This window comes from Dendropsophus ebraccatus, chromosome 7, assembly GCF_027789765.1.
Source record: "Dendropsophus ebraccatus isolate aDenEbr1 chromosome 7, aDenEbr1.pat, whole genome shotgun sequence".
In the NCBI taxonomy this organism is placed as follows: domain Eukaryota; kingdom Metazoa; phylum Chordata; class Amphibia; order Anura; family Hylidae; genus Dendropsophus; species Dendropsophus ebraccatus.
Genome location: NC_091460.1, coordinates 122,215,663 through 122,236,970, shown reverse-complemented (window position 1 = coordinate 122,236,970; position 21,308 = coordinate 122,215,663). Strand labels below are relative to the sequence as shown.

The 21,308-nt window shown below is 41.0% G+C and overlaps 1 protein-coding gene across 2 annotated transcripts in view; it reads right to left on the bottom strand.

Moving 5' to 3' along the window:
• BMPR1B (bone morphogenetic protein receptor type 1B) overlaps window positions 1-21,308 on the bottom strand; it is a 316,599-nt gene that overhangs the window by 139,794 nt on the left and 155,497 nt on the right. The window contains exon 4 of one of the 2 annotated variants that reach the window (XM_069978340.1): window positions 16,823-16,892. The exons of the other annotated variant lie outside the window; for it this stretch is intronic. The gene's annotated coding sequence lies outside the window, so the exon portion shown is untranslated. The remainder of the gene's footprint in view (window positions 1-16,822; window positions 16,893-21,308) is intronic. 2 annotated transcript variants of the gene reach the window in all.

Here is a 21,308-nt window from a genome sequence, read left to right as displayed (position 1 = left end):
GTATAGGCTGGAAATTTTACTCTGGGGTTTCCTTTGAACTCAGTTTTAGAAAAAAAAAAAAATAATAATAGAAGGCATAGAGGTCCACATTGTTCTGCAAAGATGAAAATCGTAGCTTTTTAAATAAGGGGTTAAACCAGCCTGGCCTTATATAATTCACTTAGTAAAAATCCTTCAGAATGGATGTATTTTTGTTTTACTCGCTAAATAAATGAAACACAGATGTGTCCAGAGAAACGGAGCCCACGACAAAGTGTTAAATGCTACTGGCAAATTGAACTGTTAGCCCCAATTTTGGCCTGTATTTGAAATGGGTCTGTTTGTACAGCTGCAAAAGTATATAAAAAAATGAAGAGCCCTATCAATCGATGCAATAAATGATAGACTTTTCATTTTTTTTTTCCCTAGAATTTTTCAAATCTGTTCTTCAGCTTGACTCTAGGGCTAAGTGTTTATATAAAAAAAGAGAGTTACATTTCTGTCTCGTATCAATCATGTGGTTAATAAAACAAATACATTTTGGATATTGATACAAGAAAATGAGGTGGGCTGCTACATTGTAGTAATAAGTAGGTGAAATGAGTGCAAGTCCTTTACCTCTGTGCTGGCAGATGGCCAACCAGCTGTCAGGAGGGCAGTAAAACATTTACTGTACAGCAGAGCGAGTTGTTTAAGCAATCATTGGCTGTCTAGTACCACCATAGAAACATAGTATGTCAAGAAAATATGACTGTATATTAAGCAATGGCTATGGAAGATGAGAAGAGAGTAGGCGTTAAGTTGTATAAACAGCACTCAGGCCGGCACCCCGACATAGCAGCTAATCTCTGGCGCACAAAATTTACCCCCAGAGGTGTCCAACCAGCTTTATAGAAACATTATTAGGGCCAGGAGAAATCTTCCAGATCTGTATTCTCGGCAATTAAAATTCAGACATGACAGTTAGTTGAGAGTTCCTTAAAGTGACTCTGTACCCACAATCTGTCCCACCCAAATCGCTTGTACCTTCGGATAGCTGCTTTTAATCCAAGATCTGTCCTAGGGTCCGTTCGGCAGGTGATGCAGTTATTGTACTAAAAACTACTTTTAAACTTGCAGCCCTGTGTGAAACTGGTGTGGCCTAGAGTGACTATGCATTAGACTGGCACCACCTCTCTGTCCCTCCTCCCTGCCCTCCTCATCATTAGGAATGTTCCAGGCAGGTATTCTCCTATTCATCAGCTGTGTGAGCACGGCACATGGGCTGGATCATTAAGGCACCTGTGCAGTGTTCACTGCAGAGGAATAGGAAAAATCCTGCCAGTGGCATTCCTAATGATGAAGAGGGTGGGGAGGAGGGACAGAGGGGCGGTGCAAAGTTAGGGCACAGATACTCTAGGCCACCACAGTTTGACACAGGGCTGCAAGTTTAAAAGTAGTTTTTTAGGACAATAACTGCATCACCTGCCGAACGGACCCCAGGACAGATCTTGGATTAAAAGCAGCTATCCGAAGGTACAAGCGATTTGGGTGGGACAGATTGTGGGTAAAGAGTCGCTTTAAAGTGAATATACCATTAACTAAGGACCCTATCACACACAGACAGATTTATCTTACAGATTTTTGAGGCCAAAGCGCAAACGCAGACATGTAGTAAAATAGAACTGTCAGTACTGTAGTGTGGAGAATTAACTGTTTATGAATGATGATGCCAGGAGTTCCAATAATTTGTTTCACAGCATACAGTGCACGTACCATATATACAGTATGTGTCAATGTAGCCTAATATTTCACACATACGGAAGGTGCAATGATGAAAGGTGGATCACTGTTAGAAATCACAATAAGGTGTCTGGTCCACAGTTAGGAATGGATAGTATTGGATGCTCAACTGGATCATGAGCAATAACAGATTATCCTAAGTGGGTTAAAACGGCAGCAAGATGGAAGAAATGGAGGGGCCAGGAGAATAAGTATAGCGGCAGAGAAAATTCTTACACAATGTTCTAACACAATTATTAGTACTAGAGCCATAGAGGGCTCATAAACGGTTGACTAGGCAATGGGGATCATAATGTGGAAAATTTGTGAAATCTGCACAAGAAATGCGTTATACAAGGCAACTGAAAGCTCAGAAATACCATAGTCAGTAGCCAGGAGAACAAACACACCCTAGAGATCTGGCATCAAAAGGTAAGAGAAGACAGAGGAGAACCCACTGATCCAGCACAACCCAGCACAGCATGAAAAACGTTTGTTCCAATGAAAGTAAAGAATGCAACATAACATATTGGCCCAAACTTACTAAAGCTTTGCATGTACAAACTTAGAATAGGCAGGCTTCAAATGCTGCAGATTTTTCAAAGCGGCATAGGATGTTTAATAAATGACAGTATAGGCTATGTTCACACATAGTATTTCCGTCTTTTTGTTCAGTATTTTTTCAACCAAAACTAGGAATAGATTGAAAAAACAGAAGCTGTGCAGATCTTTTCATTACAATTTTGCTCTGGTTTTGGCAAAAAAAAAAAAAAAAAATGATAAAAAGACTGACAGAAATACTATGTGTGAACAATTGGAGACGGTCTGCTTGAAGTTTAAACTATTACCTTGCTTATTGCACACCATCATTTTGAGCCTGATTTTGGGGAACAGTGTCACACATTAGGCCATACTCCTTTTACCCACTTAGCAAAAATGTTTAAAATGCATAATAAATGTGAAGGAAAGTCAGGGGTGCCACCTTTTTGACAGAATTGAACTGAATAGAATTGAAATAGTATTGAAAGATTGTAAGTCCAGGAACAGACCTTAAAAAAAAAAAACTGCCATGGATGAAGTGGGTGAACATAACAAAATGCGTGTACCTCCCCGACTCCAGTGCAGCAGTCCGCTGTCCTCCGCTCTGGTCCCCAGGTCATCGGCCACTTCTAGGTGTAAATGGGATCAGGAACGTGATGTGTCAGGCCTGCTCAGCCAGTCAGGGGGCATAGCAGCTTCCTGCCTCAGGCGCTGACTGACTGAGCGGGCCTGACACGTCTCATCCCAGATCCCACTGGCACCTAGAGGCGGCCGGGGACCTGGGGGCCAGAGCGGAGGACAGTGGGCCCCTGCGCTGGAGCCGGAGAGGAAGTGCATGTTGTCATGTTCACCTATTTCCTCTAGCAGTTTTGAAAAAAAAAGTCTGTGCCCAAAATTAGAGATGAGCGAACCTCAAGCATGCTCAGGTTCATTCGAACCCGAACGTGCAACAGTTGATTACCGGTATCTAAAGAAGTTGGATGCAGGCCTAAGGCTGCCTGGAACATTACATTACTTAGTTCTCATTACCTCTTAAAAGTGAACAGAGGATTGTGGAGGAAGAAGATTTTGTTCTTATTTAAACTGGAGACAGCAATACAACAAATGCTACAAAGCCATGTTGCACTTAGTCACCTTCAACCCACCATAGATTTTGGGCAAGAATCCCAGCTCTACAGAACCACAGCAATGTATTCTTTTACTTTTAATATAATTAATATATTCATGTTAATGTTAAATCATTTTACGCTAGTAAAAGGAGTAAAGAAGTAGTAGTAAGGGTGCGTTCACACCTACAGGATCTGCAGCAGATCTGCAGCAGATTTGATGCTGTGTTCAGTTATTTAAATGAAATCTGCTGCAGAAAATCAGCTGCAGATCCTGTAGGTGTGAACGCACCATAAAGTAGTTTTTTTTGTTTGTTTTTGTTTTAAACTTTGGCTGTTATCATTTTAAGGGTGAATTGCAGGCACACTGGTATATGGTGACTAACCTGTCGTTATAGTGTAGGCACAATGTCAATAGTAATGTAAGTGTTGCAATACTACTTCACAGCAATGTCTACAAGATTCCCAAGGAAATTAGATGGTAGCAGCAATGCTTGGTTACTATGTGCAAAAGAAAAGCCTGTGGAGCCTCATTGAAGAGTCTCGAAACACAGGACTAGCCAGATATCCCTCCGGGAAGGAACCAGCCAAGCGGTGGCTCCTGTAAGGAAACAACCATATTAAGTGGCCCTATAAGTCAATGTAATGACAAGGGAAAAACCAAGGCTAGGTAACCATTCACATACAGCTGTTTCAGGGTGTTGCCCCTCATCAGTGCGGAGCAGGATTCTGACTAGGTGGGAGCAATGCCTTGTAGAGCCATAAGAGAAACAGATCGCTGATCTCAGGGAGACCAGCCAAACGACAGCACTGCCGACTGCTAGTGAAAGCGCTCAATGCAGTGAAGTCCTAGGTGCATTGCCCCCTGGGAAACATGAATATGCAAAAGAAGAGCCCGTGGAGCCTCATCAAAGAGTCTTGAAACACAGGACTAGCCAGATATCCCTCCGGGAAGGATCAAGCCGAGGGGTGGCTCCATATTAAGTGGCCCTATAAGTCAATGTAATGACAAGGGAAAAACCAAAGCCAGGTATCCATCCACGTAAAGCTGTTTCGGGTTGTTGTCCCTCATCAGTGTGGGGCAGGATTCTGGCTAGGTGGGAGCAATGCCTAGTAGAGCCATAAGAGAAACAGATTGCTAATCTAAGGGAGACCAGCCAAACAATAACACTTCCGGCTGCTAGTGAAAGCGCTCAATGCAGTGAAATCCTAGGTGCATTGCCCTTTTGTTACTATGTTACTCTAAAGGGGGGTCCGTTTATTATGTTGCTGTCTTTTTGCAAGCTTCTTGGGAGGCAAGGTAATGACTCTACCTGTAATAAAGGTTTTATTGTATTTGGTACAACAGAGAATATTTCCCTAATTTTCAGAGGGACGTTCCAAACGTCCGTCATAATTATGACTAAAATTAGGTTAAGGTTTACCTGGATACCTGACGACAAATCATAAAGCTGTGGAAAAAGTCATTCTTGTGATATAATTCAATACTCCCATGTCAAAGAGTGTGTGATAGAGACACATACATAAGTCTTAACACTATGTATGGAGTACATCTATAGCCCCCTCATTAGTCGAGGTAGCCCACCGCTATTTTTACTGAGAGGAAATTTACACTCAGATAACATAAACACTGCTCCAGGCACATCTGTAATTTCATGTTCAGCTCAATATTAAACGGAGCCAAGACTTGCGTATTTAGCATGCAATTTCCATAAACTACGACCTGATTAGCTGACCTGTTAATGAGGCCGTCTGTTCTGCCGAGCAGGAGTTTTAGTAGGACAAGTAGCCTCTGTTCTCAGGTTCAATCTGTTACAAATATAACAAGAATAAACTTTGGCTTCAGCCTGAAACCTAACACGGACTGGAACCTTCCATAAAAAGCAACCCACCCATGCTCTTAAAAATTTTATGATTATTGTTGCTGAAATAACATTTAAATGGAGCTGAAGTTTCAGAGAAAACAATCTATGTGCATACATCTAAGCTATTTTAGCTTGCTCCTCCACTGTGTTTCTTGGATATAATATGTTCCAAGTTACCAATGCTCCATTTAGATCTGTCCTTCTTTGTAGGGAAATAGATGAAAAAAAAAGCTTATGTTTTGTCGAATAATTGAATTCATTTTCATTTGGAAAGTAACCCACATGGCTTCAAGCTTATATTCCTAATCTTAAGTTTGTACACAAAGTTACAAGACGGTCAACTGGCTTTGGTGGTGTAACCCAACCACATGTGCGTCCAGTAAGTATGAGATAGGGAGACAAAAAATAGACTGGGTTAAAGGGGCTTCAATACGGTCAAAGGGTTTTCCAGCTAAAATCTTTTTCTTTCAAATCAACTAATTTCAGAAAGTTATTTAAACTTGTAATTTACTTCTATTTAAAAGTCTCAAGTCTTCTCATACTCATCAGCTTCTGTATGTCCTGCAGGAAGAGGTGTATTCTTTTCAGTCTGACACAGTGCTCTCTCTGTCCGAGACAGGAACTGTCCAGAGCAGCAGCAAATCCCCATAGAAAACCTTTCCTGCTCTGGACAGTTCCTGTCCCGGCCACAGATGTCAGCAGAGAGCACTGTGTCAAACTGAAAAGAAAACACCACTTTCTGCCGGACATACAGAAGCTGATAAGTACTGGAATACTTGAGATTTTTAAATAAAGGTAAATTACAAATCTATATAACTTTCTGAAACCAAATGATTTCAAAGAAAAAGATTTTTGCTTGAGTACCCCTTTAGTTCTTTATTGGATGAAGAATAGGTTTGAAACTTTTTAACTAGAGATGAGCACAACTCATGCTGGAGCATGCTGGAGTCCAATTGTTTGACCTGCGATTACCAGTGGCTGAAGAAGTTAGATACAGTCCTAGGAGGTCCAGAAAAACATGTTTTCCCAGATTCCCTTGGGCTGCATCCAACTTCTTTAACCACAGGTATTCAAATACCAAACAATCAGACTCGAATCAGCATGATCGAACTGTGCTCATCTCTATTCTTAAAGGGGTTATCCAGCATTTAAAAAACATGGCCACTTTCTTCCAGAGACAACACGACTCTTGTCTCCAGTTCATGTGTAGTTTGCAATGAGGCTCCATTCACCTCAATGGAGTTGAGTTTCAAAACCTGCACCCAAACTGTAGATAAGAGTGGCCATGTTTTCCTAATGCTGGATAATCCCTTTAACTTACTTAGATAGCTGATGAAGGCCTGAGCTGTGAAACGCTTCCTGCACTGTAACCTCCATCTTTATCATGTGAATAAACAGCAGAATCTATTCAGCCAGTTCCGAGAATTCTTCACTATTCCTTTTTTTTTTTTTATAGACTTTATTAGTTTTCCAAACTCAAAAACATCTCAATAAAACATTGGCACACATATATTCTCGTTTTTCTCCCCCTTCCGCCAAACCCCCCACCTTCTACAAAAAATATCCCAAAAAAGAAGAGGTAAATAGATGAGTAAACATAACCCAAAACAACTTACAAGAAAACTAAATTTTCCCATGGAATCAACCTTGCAGGTCTCCTTCCTCCAACCCCTGAAACTTGGGGGAACCTCACCTCATTCCCCCTTCCACTTCCCGTTATCCTCTACAATAACTACTTTACTCTAAACCGCACGGCATGTCTACCCAACGGCCGCTCCGTTCGCAACCGTGCCCCAAGCAGGACCAACCACAGAACCATACTCCTAAACAAACAAAAAAAAAAAAACACACACACAAAAAAACAACAAAAAATCACCATAAACACCAAATAATAAATGACGTTAACCTCCACTTCACTATTCTTAACCTACCAAGAAAAATGCAAGTAACAATGAAATATTCACGTGGTCTCTTTTGCCATTTTTCCCCCTTATTTCTGAAAGTTCAACGGTTAAAACAAGTGATCTAGAACAATGTTATTAATTATTCCGCACCTCCTGATCCAAGTGAAAGCCGAAACCTCAATTTATAATTAACAGACTCATTGTATTATGCTCATGACCTGGAAAATTACTTGTTGACTTTTTTCACAATTTATATTCCATTCTTTAAGCACAAAAAAGGCCATTTTAGAGGCCTGGATAGAAACAAATGAGTATTTTTTTTTAGTCTTTTTAGTTAGAAGCGGCATTAATCTAGTGTGTGTGTGCCATAAATCCGGAGCGCTTTCTCTCTCCTCATCACTATGATAATATATCAGCACTTGCAGTTATAGTTGTGTCTAGTGATTTCGAAACCCTTCTGTGTGCAGTGTCAAAGTCTTACTGGTAAATTGAGCCTGACAATCTGAATAAACTACATTGACCCAGGACATGGAGTTCTGATGAGTTCTCTCAAGGTTTAGAACATTTTATTTGCAAAGGAATCAAATTAGGAACTACAGTATCTGAGGACTGCAGCTTCTTAGCTATGGAAGATAAGCTGGAGACAAGGGTCCTGAAGACCTGCATGCCGCTGCAATGTTTCATTTGGTAAAATCAGAAATAAATGTCTATAGAAAGAAAGATGGGTTAGGCTATGTTCACACAAAGTTTTTTCATATGACGTCCGCTTTTTTGAGTCTAAAATATCGGACGTCATTTAGCAGCCTGGCCTCCCCTTAGTACAATGACGGCTGTTTGTACATTATTCTAGTTTGGTTACTAATTGGTCTTTGGATGCGGCTTAATTGAAAAGTCCATTGAATTTAATAATAAAAATGGAGAAAGAACGGTGACAAAAGGAAAACTGTTTGTGAAGAACTAATAAAAAACGTCCGCTGTTTGCAAAAGACGTCCGAAAATAATGATCATGTTCATTATTTTGACGTCTGCGGTAAAAACGTCCGTTATTCAATGCATTGTGTGCACTAGACGTCTGTCTTCCCATTGACTTCAATGCATTGCCATTGCAGTCAGTAAAATCGCGTCAAAAACTGACCTTTTTTTTCAAATATCAAACTCAGCCACCTTTTGTCTATTTTTGATGTTGTGTGAACATAGCCTTTCTGTGTGCCTCTGGCTCTCTGCAGCTACTACCCCTCTTTGCCTTCTGCTCTCCAAACATTTCTATGGGCAACATGTAACTGATCTCCTATGAGCCGCTAATCTATGCAGAGAAGATAGAAAAGAAGAGCTGTTATTTAAGTGATGAGTTGGAGGTGGGCAGGAAATTAACCTGATAAGGGAAGAAAAAGGCATTTTTCTCTGATAAGATATAACAAAGTTTCTTCTATTTCCTTGTACTATTTATTGATACAATTTTTGTAGAATTATGCATGAACATTTTTAGATTGACTATTTAGGACACTGTATTACTTACATGGCTTTGCTCATCTTTTGAAAGTATCAATAATAACTCCTAATAGCAAGGGTACAGAGCAAAGATTTAAAACAGTAACACAATTTTGTGTCTTCGATTCTGCCTGATGACTACTGTGCAGCACACTTGATGAACTGTTCAGGTGCAACAACATTCTCCGAACCCGAACACTTGGTATTTGACTCCCCACAGCTGCAGAAGTTGGATGGCACCCTAGGAGGTCCTTGAAAACATGGATACATCAGATTCCACCTTTCATTTTCCAAAGAGTCTGTAAGGAATGAAAGGTGGAATCTGATTGGTTGCTAGGGGCAACTGAGCCAGTTTCATTTTATATCATGTTTGATAAATCTCCTCCATTATATTGTGAAAATCAGATGATATGTATGCTCTCTGATTTATAAGGGGCTAATAATATCAATAAAAGTTTGTTACTCCTGTCCTTGGTGTCACCTGGAGCCAAACAGGGATAGAAGGAGAATCATGGGTCCTACATGTTGCCTGTTTGTGCCCTATTCTGCACAGACTTCTCTGAGATTGGCATTATATTGTGTATGCAACTCCTAGCTAAAGCTGCTCTTGCTCAGACTAGAAACACATCTAGAGATAGTTATTGGACATATAAACATACAGATCCAACTATAAACACACAACAAAATAAGGTAATGCCTATTACTAATCTAACCTGAAGATCCATTGCCTGCTGTCCGTTGAAATTCTTTTTCCTTTAAATCATTTGGTGTCAGAAAGTTAAATAGATTTGTAATTTACTTCTCTAGTCTTCCGGTACGTATCAGCAGCTGTATGCCCTGTAGGAAGTGGTGTTTTCTTTTCACCTTGACACAGTGCTCTCCCCCCCCACACACACACACACACACACACACACCCCGCCCCTTGTCTGAGACAGGAACTGTCCACAGAAGGAGAAGCTTTCTACTGGGATTTGCTACTGTTCTGGACAGTTTCTGTCTCGGACAGAGGTGGCAGCAGAGAGCACTGTGTCAGACTAGAAAGAATCCACCACCTACAGCAGGACATACAGCAGCTGATAAGTACTGGGAGACTGAAGATTTTTAAATAGAAATAATTTACAAATTTATATAACTTTGGGAAACCAGTTGATGTGAAAGAAAAAAAAAATCGCAGGATACCCCTTTAAGTAGGAAACTAAACATTAAAAAAGGGGACACAATCTGAGGTTGGTTTGCACAGTTTCTTCCACAATGTACAAAAAATGTGTGTCTGTATCAGTAAAGTAGCGCCAACATTTTAATGGTTTCAGAGCTCCCAGCATCATAATGATACATCATGCTGTGAGGTCCTTGATTCTGGTCTGTAGCGCATCTTCCATGCACCAACCGTAATCATGGAACCTGCAGCAATAAATTAAAGGGGTTGTCCGGCGCTAAAAAATTATTCACAGAATAACACACATTACAAAGTTATACAACTTTGTAATGTATGTTATGTCTGTAAATGGCCCCCTTCCCCGTGTCCCACCCCCCACCCGTGTACCCGGAAGTGTGGTGCGCTATACATACCTGTCACGTGCCGACCACGGTCTCCGATCCTCAGAAGTGACGTCTTCTTCGGGCGGACGGCGGATCTTCCCGAGTGCCGGCCGCCCTCTGCCGCGTCATCAGCCACTCATCCGCGATTGGCTGAGCACAGTTATGCTCAGCCAATCGCGGCTGAGCTTCGGATGAGGCTGCAGAGGGCGGCCGGCACTCGGGAAGATCCGCCATCCGCCTGAAGAAGACGTCACTGCTGAGGATCGGAGACCGTGGTCGGCACGTGACAGGTATGTATAGCGCACCACACTTCCGGGTACACGGGTGGGGGTGGTGGGACACGGGGAAGGGGGCCATTCACAGACATAACATACTGTGTTATTACATAACATAATGTGTGTTATTCTGTGAATAATTTTTTAGCACCGGACAAACCCTTTAAATATACTCTATATTACTATTTATATAGCACCACAATATTCTGCAGTCCTTCGATGGGCTATGTTCACACAACAATTTTTCTGCTCTGTTTAAAATGATGTCCGTCATTTTGAGTCTAAAATAACGGACGTCATTTAGCTGTTTGGCCTCCCCTGCAATGACTGGTGTTTGTACATTATTCTAGTTTGGGGTTACTAATTGGTCTTTGGGTGCAGCTTAATTGAAGTCCATTGAATTTAAAAGTAGTAGTAAAAACGGAGAAAGAACGGTGGAAAAAGAAAAACTGTGTGTGAACAACTAATAAAAAACGTCCGTTGTTTGCAAAAGACGTCCAAAAATAATGATCAGGTTCATTATTTTGGCATCTGTGGTAAAAACGTCAGTTATTCAATACAGTGTGTGCAATCGACGTCCGTCTTTCCATTGATTTCAATTGCAATTGCAGTCAGTTAAATCGCGGCAATAACGGACTTTTTTTTTTTTTTTTAGTATTGACATTGTGTGAACATAGCCATGTAGCGTAATGACTCACCTATAGATGTTATGTGTTGGAACTGTAGCTGAGAGGATGAATAGCTCTTTGCTGTTGTTTGCCAAAGCGTATAAATGTATCAGCCGCACAAACAAAAACAGCAGGCACGTAACAGAGAGCAGACGGCAAATTAAATTATACATGCTGCCTTCTATATTCTTCAGCTAAATATAGAACATATAGATCTCTCCGATAATATTTTTAACATGTACAAAATAATTGCAGCACAGGTTCCAGCATAGTTAGTCGGAGGCTTCCCCTCAGCCAATATATAGTTTGCCATCTTAGCTATATTCTAAGCTATATATATATATATATATATATATATATATATATATATATATACCCAGGCCAACCCTAAGTACCAGGAGTCATGCCACTATCCCCACACAAGCTATGACTCTGCTGTATGTCTGTCTAGGGACTTGCATCTGAAAAATCATATGCAGCTTAGCCCCACCAAAAGATTTTCACCAGTGCTTGGCCCTTTAGCTGATTTTTAGCTCCGCTGTAAATGGGGGTACTCTGGCAAAAATCCTTTTCTTTCAAACAAAGCAGTAAGGATAGTCTCGGCACTACCACCAGGGGAAAAACCGCACCATGTGAACAATCCCTTTGATCCTCAATTTCTGAAGGTGGTGCTCAATCAACAAATAGATTGAAGAGGAATCATAAACTGTAAGTTTGGAAAGTTGAGGCACTCACCACCGCGTTTTCATAAAATAAATAGCTTTATTCACATAAATGCAGGTACATAGATACAGACGAGTGAATGGGCGACAGCCTGTTTCGCGTGTCTAATCACCACGCTTTCCAGCCCTAGGGAGTCTGGAAAAAATATGGATACAGCCTATGATTCCTTTGGGCTGCATCTGACTTCTGCAGCCACCGGTATTCAAATGCCGAACAATGTCACTCGAGCACTCGCGCTACGGTGTATACTGAGAGTCTGAGGTAGTCTGAGACATGCCTCCTGTTTCAAAATTGGTTCCAGCTATTTCTTTCTTTTTCCGCCCTTCAGCTCTGTTTTTTTTCTCTGGTTGGCTGCAGTCAAGGCCAGCGTCAGCACCCAGCTTACCTGGGCAAGTACCGTGGCCCACAGCATCCCTAGGGGCCCAGTCCCGCCAGGGTTGCTTTCATTCCTCACTCAGACTGGCTGGTAGGTAGGGAACATTCACCTCCCTGCCCGGCCAGCCAGCATCTCCTCCATGCAGCAGATTAGCCTGATCTGCACTCCCTGCATCTTTCTGCCTTGGTCCAGACCTGAATAGAGGAGGCCAGAGCAGCAGAGCAGCTCAGCTCCAGGGCCAGGAGATGGTGAGTGTGCAAAGGGGGTGGGGTGGGGGCATGACACTCTCCAATTGCTGCAAAACTACAACTCTAACTATGTCCTGCTAGCAGGACATGATGGGAGTTATAGATTGATAACAATTAAAGAGTCACTTAATGGGAAACAGTGATTTGTGGGACTGTATATTTAGTATGGTGTTTTATGACATATAACTTTCCAATTGCAGAAAAACTACAACTCCCTCCATGTACTACTAGCAGGACATGATGGGAGTTGTAGTTTGATAACAACTAAAGGTTTACTTGTTGGGAAACAGTGACTTGTGGGACAGTTTATAAGTGCAGAGTTCTCTAACACGTGACTTTCCAGTTGCTGAAAAACTACAACTCCCACTGTGCATTGCTGGCTGGATATAATGGGAGTCATAGTTTGGCAACAGCTGAAAAGCCACTGATTGGGAAACAAAGTTTATTTAGTGCAGTGTTCTCCAACATGTGACTCACTCTCCGGTTGCTACAAAACTACAACTTCCATTATCCACTACGTGTATGACATGATTGGAATTGTAGTTTGGCAACAGCTGTCGGGCCACTGGTCGGGAAACACTGATTTATGGGGACTATGGCACAATTTATCTAGGGGGCAGTGGCACAGTTTATCAGGGCAGGGAGGCAGTGGCACAGTTTATTGGGGGGCAGTGGCACAGTTTATTGGGGGGCAGTGGCACAGTTTATTGGGGGGCAGTGGCACAGTTTATTGGGGGGGCAGTGGCACAGTTTATTGGGGGGCAGTGGCACAGTGGCACCTACAGATGAGGGGCACGAAGGAGGCCTAACTACTGATATGCGCAGTAAGAAGGGGCACAGCTACACATAGGGGTAAAGAGAGGGGGCACAACTACAGATGGGATCCCAACTACAGAATAAGGCATAAAGAAAGGACGTAACTTTAGGGGCACCAAGAGGGTCCTGTTACTCTGTCATAGAGGAAGGTGCTGAAGTACCTAAGATGTTTGTCTGGCAGAGGGGGCATCTATAAGAGGGCTTCACAGAGGGGGACCTACTGTTTTTCTGTTGCCACGTGATTTGCTCCACAAAGGGGCCCGCTGAGGCTCTGTCGCCCAAGTGCCCACAAATCTCTGAAGCTGGCCCTTGCTGCAGTATATAAATTTGAGTATATCCCAAGCTCACCAGGAACAAGTGCATAGATAGCTGATTTGGACCTCAACAAAGACAGTAATCGGGGCTTGGAGGGTCACGTTAATGGCCTAGACCAGGGGTAGGGAACCTTGGCCCTCCAGCTGTTGCACAACTACAACTCCCATCATGTCTGGACAGCCAAAGCTTTTGCAACAGACAGCCAAGGTTTCCTACCCCTGTCCTAGACAGAGACCACCACATAGTATGGTACCCTGGTCCATTCCATATGCCTACATTATAGTACAATAGTCAGTCAATATCTTCCATACACACCTCGGTGCTGTCACCACAAACCAGCCTCATGATTCCAGCATATACTTGTACTCAAAAATAATCTCCAGGAGAGCGCCACCTAGCAGCATACGTTGTGTTAATATTTTGTGCATTGTCTACAAATTACCCCCGTTCCCTAAGAAAAGAATATGACATATGATATATATGACATTACAATTGAGAGATGTTTACTCGAGGATGCATAATGGTTGCTGCACTTTGCTCACATACAACCACAGAGAAGTAGTGTATCTCTGCCTCATAGTATAAAGGTTAATGTGATAATGTCCCTACAACTTACTAGACATTACTTTTCTACTGGCTCAGGTAAAAGCGTACTTGTAGAGTTATGAGTTTTCATACAGCTCGGTGAGCTTTGGTATGACATACATACAAGTCATGTTCAATGTATAGGTCTCTTGTGTTGCTGTTAAACTTAAGCTTATATTACAGCATGGGTGGGAGTACACAAACACAGGGGCTAATGATGTCTGAAACATTAATGTCCATTGGAATAGGTTCAAATTTATTTTATGTAATGGAAAGAAAAATACCCTGCAAAAAAGCATTTGTTGAGCTCTCACTCTATGGCTTCTGATGGTTTAGGAGAATTGCCATCATCACTGAATGGCATGAAGGAAGATGGGCCAGGTGTGCCCACACACACACACACACACACCTCATCTCGGAGATACTCAGCAGGAGCACGTTATATCATATATGTAAAGTTAGCATTCTTTAGATAGATAGCGTGCATATTGTTATAATATACATATATACTATTATAATGTACATTGTATATTAACATGACCTTGGGCAATTAGTAGGATGTCTTGGCCAGATAACATTTTACTGTTGTATATGCACTTAAAATCTTGCCTGTAGCATATCTATCTATCTATCTATCTATCTATCTATCTATCTATCTATCTCCTATCTATCTATCTATCTATCTATCTATCTATCTCCTATCTATCTATCTATCTATCTATCTATCTATCTATCTCTCTATCATCCATCTATCTATTATCTACAGTATTTATCTATCTATCTATCTATCTATCTATCTATCTATCTATTTATCTATCTATCTATTATCTACAGTATCTATCTATCTATCTATCTATCTATCTATCTCCTATCTATCTATCTATCTATCTATCTATCTATCTATCTCCTATCTATCTATCTATCTATCTATCTATCTATCATCTATCTATCTATCTATCTATCTATCTATCTATCTATTTCCTATCTATCTATCTATCTATCTATCTATCTATCTATCTATCTATCTATCTCCTAGCTATCTATCTATCTCCTATCTATCTATCTATCTATCTATCTATCTATCTATTATCTATCTCCTATCAACTATCTCCTATCATACAGGCAAGATTTGAAGTGTCAGTGATTATATATATGTATTTTTTTTAAGCCAAAGCCAGGAATGGATTTGAAAAGAGGAGAAATCTCAGTCTCTTTTATGATCTGTTCTCTGTTTATAGTCTGTTCCTGGCCTTGGCTTCAAAAGTCTGTCAGATAAATCTGTCTGTGTAAAGGCACCCTTAGAACTGAACAAGTGATGGTTCTACTAAAAACTAAAAGACATCAATCAATGTCGGTAGTTTTAATAAACAATAGTACAATAGCTTCTCTGCCGTTCAGGGTAATGCAGAGAATACCCAAAAAGTTAACACTGTTAATAGTTGTTTGTTTGCTTTTTTTTGCTATGTAACTGAAATATAAAAATACCATTTACCTAAGGGTCCATTTACACAGAAAGATTATCTGCCAAAGATTTGAAGCCAAAGCCAGAAATGGATTTGAAAAAAGGAGAAATCTCAGGCTTTCCTTTATGACCTGATCTCTGGTTATAGTCTGTTTCTGGCTTTGGCTTCAAATCTTTGGCAGATAAATCTGCCAGATAATCTTTCTGTGTAAATGGACCCTTAGAAATATAATGAATAGGACACAGGCACAGAAACAAAAAAATATATGTCAAAATACTAAAACTGATATAATAATAATAAAGCATTAAAAAAGAATCATGACTGTGTTCTAAGATTTCATCCCTATATCGTCTTATTTACCGAGCTAATATTATTAGAATGAAATGCGATTAGTATTTGTCATTACTATGCTAATAGTAGTAATATTAGTATTGGTGATCTCAGACATTACTATTAGTATTAATAGTATTGCTATGACCAATAGTAATATAATTAATACTATTTCCAGACATGACTGTTACTATATTCATTACTAATAGTAATATTATTTACAGACATGACTATTACTACATTCATTACTTATAGTAATATTATTTACAGATAAGTCTGTTACTATATTCATTACTAATAGTAATATTATTTACAGACACGACTTTTACTACATTCATTACTAATAGTAATATTATTTACAGACATAACTGTTACTATATTCATTACTAATAGTAATATTATTTACAGACATGACTATTAGTATTGTCATTCCCCATAGTAATATTATGAACTGAATTTACAGAAGGAGAACAGATATCTAATGCTCAAACAACATCATTGATATCATATGAGAATATTACAGATCAGAGTAAAGTCTGGCTTCATTCTGTACATTCAATTATCATAAATGAAAAGTAAAAAATAAGCTGGATATTGAACAACCAATAAGCTGGATATTGAACAACTGATACCATACACAGCATTTCGCCTTATGACAATCCATGTGACTAAGTGTGTAGGCAGTCAGCTGGAGTACAGTATCTAAGGGGTTAAGCATACAGGGGGCTGACAAGGGGGAAGCCGTGTGTGTAATGCTGGGTTACATTAGTGGAACATTTGTATTGAATGTGACACCTGCTTGTTGTCTACAAGTACACAGATATTACAGTCCTGTACTTACCCTATGCCTCACTGTCCACTTTTCATTGCTTCCAAAAGGCTGAGAATTGCCAAAGAAAACGTGATGATGGCTGAAATAAAAAATAAAAAAAAGCAAAAATCAGAGCCACTTGAGGCGGTTGTGTTGCAGATTTGGTTGCTGTTCTGTACAGTGTGAGCCTCCGAAGCTGTGGTCTATAAATATTGACCCTAACACTTGCTCAGTACTTTACTTGCTCATGGAACAGGTCTGTGTTACCGTACACCATGGTAATACTCAGATGAAGTTCTCAGCTGCTCAGACAAAGCAGTGGATTGGCTCGCTACCCTCCAACAGAGTGCCTGCCTGGAAATACCATTTCACTGCCAGCTATACAGATGCTGTGTGCCTTTCCAGGGGCCCAAATCAGGCGAAGAAATGAAACCTACATGCTCACCTTTAGAAGGAAAGACTTCTCAGTGCGGATCTAAGAGGCATATAGCTCCATATGTCACAGCCTGATTGACTATGACCGCCTCGCCTCCCACGCTGCTAAAAAAACACTGTTTTTGGAAGGTGTCGGCAATTGAACTCTACTGCTATGCTTTTGGTACCCATGCAGAGATGTGGGAGGGTTCAGGACGGTTGGGCAGCTTGCCCACAAGAGTTAGTGTTCCAGATTTTTGTTTTAAATAAAATTGAAGGCTTAGACTTATACTTTCCAGCATAAGCTCTATAAATTGTATATAATGCCGGTACAAAAGGCAGCTGCCATTGGCCGCTTTACTTTCACAAGTGGTGCAAGGTGAAGGTGTGACACTGCTTCTCATTTTGTCAAACTACTGTACTTGCTATAAAACTACTATTAAAATAAAGTAATGTGTGTATATATATTTAGTATTTTTTTTATATTATTTGTATATCGCCAACAGATTCTGCAGCGCTTAACATATATATATATATATACATAATTAAAGAAACCATCAACGTAAATGGAAATGCTACCAAAAGTGGTACACAATAAATGTAGCAACATACATAACATTAAGGGTATATTCACATGGGCGGGCTCGCAGCGAGATTCTCGCTGCGAGCCCGGCAGGTCCTGTCAGTTCCCATACACTACATACTTGCTGCGGTCTAAACGACCGAAGCGAGTATGTAATTATACCGCGCTTAACCCCTTCTACTCCCGCCGGCTCCCCCGCTGTAAGCAGCATACATTACCTGTCCTTGCTGCACGGGTCCGGCGTCCTGCTCTCCCGCCCGGCCAATCAGTGGCTGCGGCTGGGCAACACACTAATTGGCCGGACGGGAGAGCAGGACGCCGGACCCGTGCAGCAAGGACAGGTAATGTATGCTGCTTACAGCGGGGGAGCCGGCGGGAGCAGAAGGGGTTAAGGGCGGTATAATTACATACTCGCTGCGGTCGTTTAGACCGCAGCAAGTATGTAGTTTATGGGAACTGCCAGGACCTGCCATCTAGCTGCGAGCCCGCCCGTGTGAATATACCCTAAAAGAGTACTCTGGGTTTGTTTTTTTTCTCTTTCAAATCACTTGGTGTCAGAAAATTATAAAATTAGATTTTTAAATTACTTCTATTTAAAAAACCTCAAGTGTCCTAGTACTTATCAGCTGATGTATGTCCTGCAAGAAGTGGTAGTATATTCTTTCCAGTTTGAGGCCATGTTCACATGGCGTACGAGACCGGCTGTTCCGTCGCCCGGCCAGGTCGTGGAGCGGCCGGTCTCTGAAAAGATCATCCCGGCTGATACTGCAGTACCGGCCAGATGATCTTTCCCGCCACAGAGTTCTGATGCGGGCGCATCAGCGGTCACCAGCTTCAGTACTCCCCACTGCACACTATGAAGCTTGCGGCCGCAGCCGCTCGCTTCATAGTGTGCACTGACAGGGTTTTCTGTGGCTGCTATTCACTGAACAGCGTCTGCAGAAAACTGACATGTCAGTTGTTTGCAGCGCCGCTAGGGGTCCCGGCCAGAGCGTATACTATGTGTATACAATCCGTCTGGGATCCCATAGACACCCGGCCAACGTATTTTCTCGTATTAACTACGGCCGTTGTTGCAATCGGCAACAACAGCCGTATAAATACAAAAAAATATGTTGTGTGAACGTCCAGAGCAGTTGCGAAACCCTATAGAAAGCCTTAACTTCTGTGGACAGTTCCTGACATGGACAGAGGTGGCAGCAGAGAGTACTGTGTCAGACTTTAAAGAATACGGAATTTCCTGCAGTACATACAGCAGCTGATAAGTACTAGAGTACTAAATGATTGGGGTTTTTTAAATAGAAGTAAATTACAAATCTATATAACTGTCTGACACTAGTCGATTTGAAAGACAAACCTCTTTAACCGTTCTTACTATCTTACCTGTATGGGTAATACTGACAACTGGCGTCATATGGGAAATCACAGAATGACTACGAAACATTGTCTCTTAAAAATGTTTTGATGGAATAAAAAAGGTTGTTCATTTTACTCAAAAGATATGCTATGGTAATCTTCTGATATGTAACAGAGGGCCTCTGACCAGGGCTGCACTACTTTTTGCACCCACTGCTTTGGTTTGAATTTGAATGTGCTGCTTCTCTAGAATTTTTTTTTAAATAGATAGATAGATAGATAGATAGATAATTAGATAGATAGATAATTAGATAGATAGACAGATAGATAGAGAGAGAGAGAGAGAGAGAGAGAGAGAGAGAGAGAGATAGAGAGAGATAGATAGATAGATAGATAGATAGATAGATAGATAGATAGATAGATAGATAGATAGATAGATAATAGACTGATATATAGACAGTCTAGTACAGGGATGGGGAACCTTTGGCCCCCCCAGCTGTTGCAAAACTACAATTCCCATCATGCCTGGACAGCCAAAGCTTTTCTCTTCTCCATGAGCTCCATCTTTATTTCTCTGTGGTTTCTGAGATAGAGGGCTCACAAACAAAGAAGATTGGATCCTGGCTCACCTACATTCACATAGCACACCCTCAGAAGTAGCAGAGGACATTATAGCACAGTACTGAGCAGTTTAAACTGTAAGTCCAGCACTGAGATGTAAAACTCATTTCATACTTCTGAAGTCTCTGCAGGACTCTTTGTTTTCTACTTTCTCCAGTTACTCAACCACTTCTCCCTCCTTTCTCCATTAACATCTATGGGCAACTTTCCCCTACTACTTTGTTGTACCTATTTATCTAGAAAGAAAAGGAGGGGGGGATTACTTGTTAGGCTACGTTCACACAGAGCAAAAGGAGCGGATTACGCAAGGAAATATTTCGGCCTGAAATCAACTGACGCTGAATTCCGAGCAGAATGTAAGCAGAATCCCTGCGTATTCCGCTAGGAAAGTGTTCAGCTCGTAATCAGCTCTTGACAAATTCAGCGCGGAATACTCGAGGAATCCGCGCTGAATCCGCATGCATTCAGCGCTGAAATTCAGCGAGTATTTGGTGACTAGACTATACCAGAACATATACTAGAATCCTCCCCCCCCATTTTCCCCATTTCCGCGCTGATTCAGCGAGTAATTTCCGCTTGTATTACGCTTGTATTCCGCGCTGAAACAGAAAATCAGAGCCCCATTGATTTGTATAGGCTTCCGCTAGCGGAAGAATGAACATGTTCATTCTTCTGGCGGAAAGCGGATTAGTTCAGTGCGGAAATTCCACTGTGTGAACTGCAGAGCAGAATTTCCATTCAACACAATGGAAATTAGCTCTGCACCTATTTTAACGGCTGAAATTTCAGCGCAGAAATTCAGCTGCTTTTGCTCAGTGGGAACGAGCCCTAAAGAGGAGCACTTTTCTCTGATAACATATATTACAAGGTTTTTTTTTAGATTTACTTGTACTATTAATTCATGTAATGATTGTTAAAATATTTACCCCTAATGCCAGATACCATAGGAGTCCTTTGTTGGTATTGTATAGTCCATGTTTTGACAGGCAGCAAGAAGGGAACCACACAATGTAAGGTTTTAATGTTATGGCTGATTAGTGGATATGTTTGTGGCCTTACTAATATGAATACAGCCAGCGTAGCTAAACTCAGTCAGTTGCTCATACAAGAGTAGAGTTGAATTAAATCTATGACCCAACCTGCCATCACTCCATAAAATTTGAAGGCCTGTCATCATGGCTCTAACATGAACATTTTTTTATCATCTCATATGTTACACACCTGCAACTATCTGCGGTCTACTTAGCGACAGCAAGAAGAGAAAATGATCCCAGACATATGCGCTGCACCACCGCTGTGTTGTGTAATTTAAGTACCAGCATAAACACTATTTTTAGCATTGGCCAGCACGTAATCTCCTGTTAACTTTCAAGTGCACAACTTTCCTTGCCTTCATCTACACTGTTTCAATGGTCAAGTTGTTTGTTTTTTGGTCTGGTCAAAAAAAATCACATGAAATAATAAATCAAAGAATTTAACCGAATCAACATTTCTAATATTTCTAATTTTGACATTGTTCTTACAGACATGGTCATGTTCTAA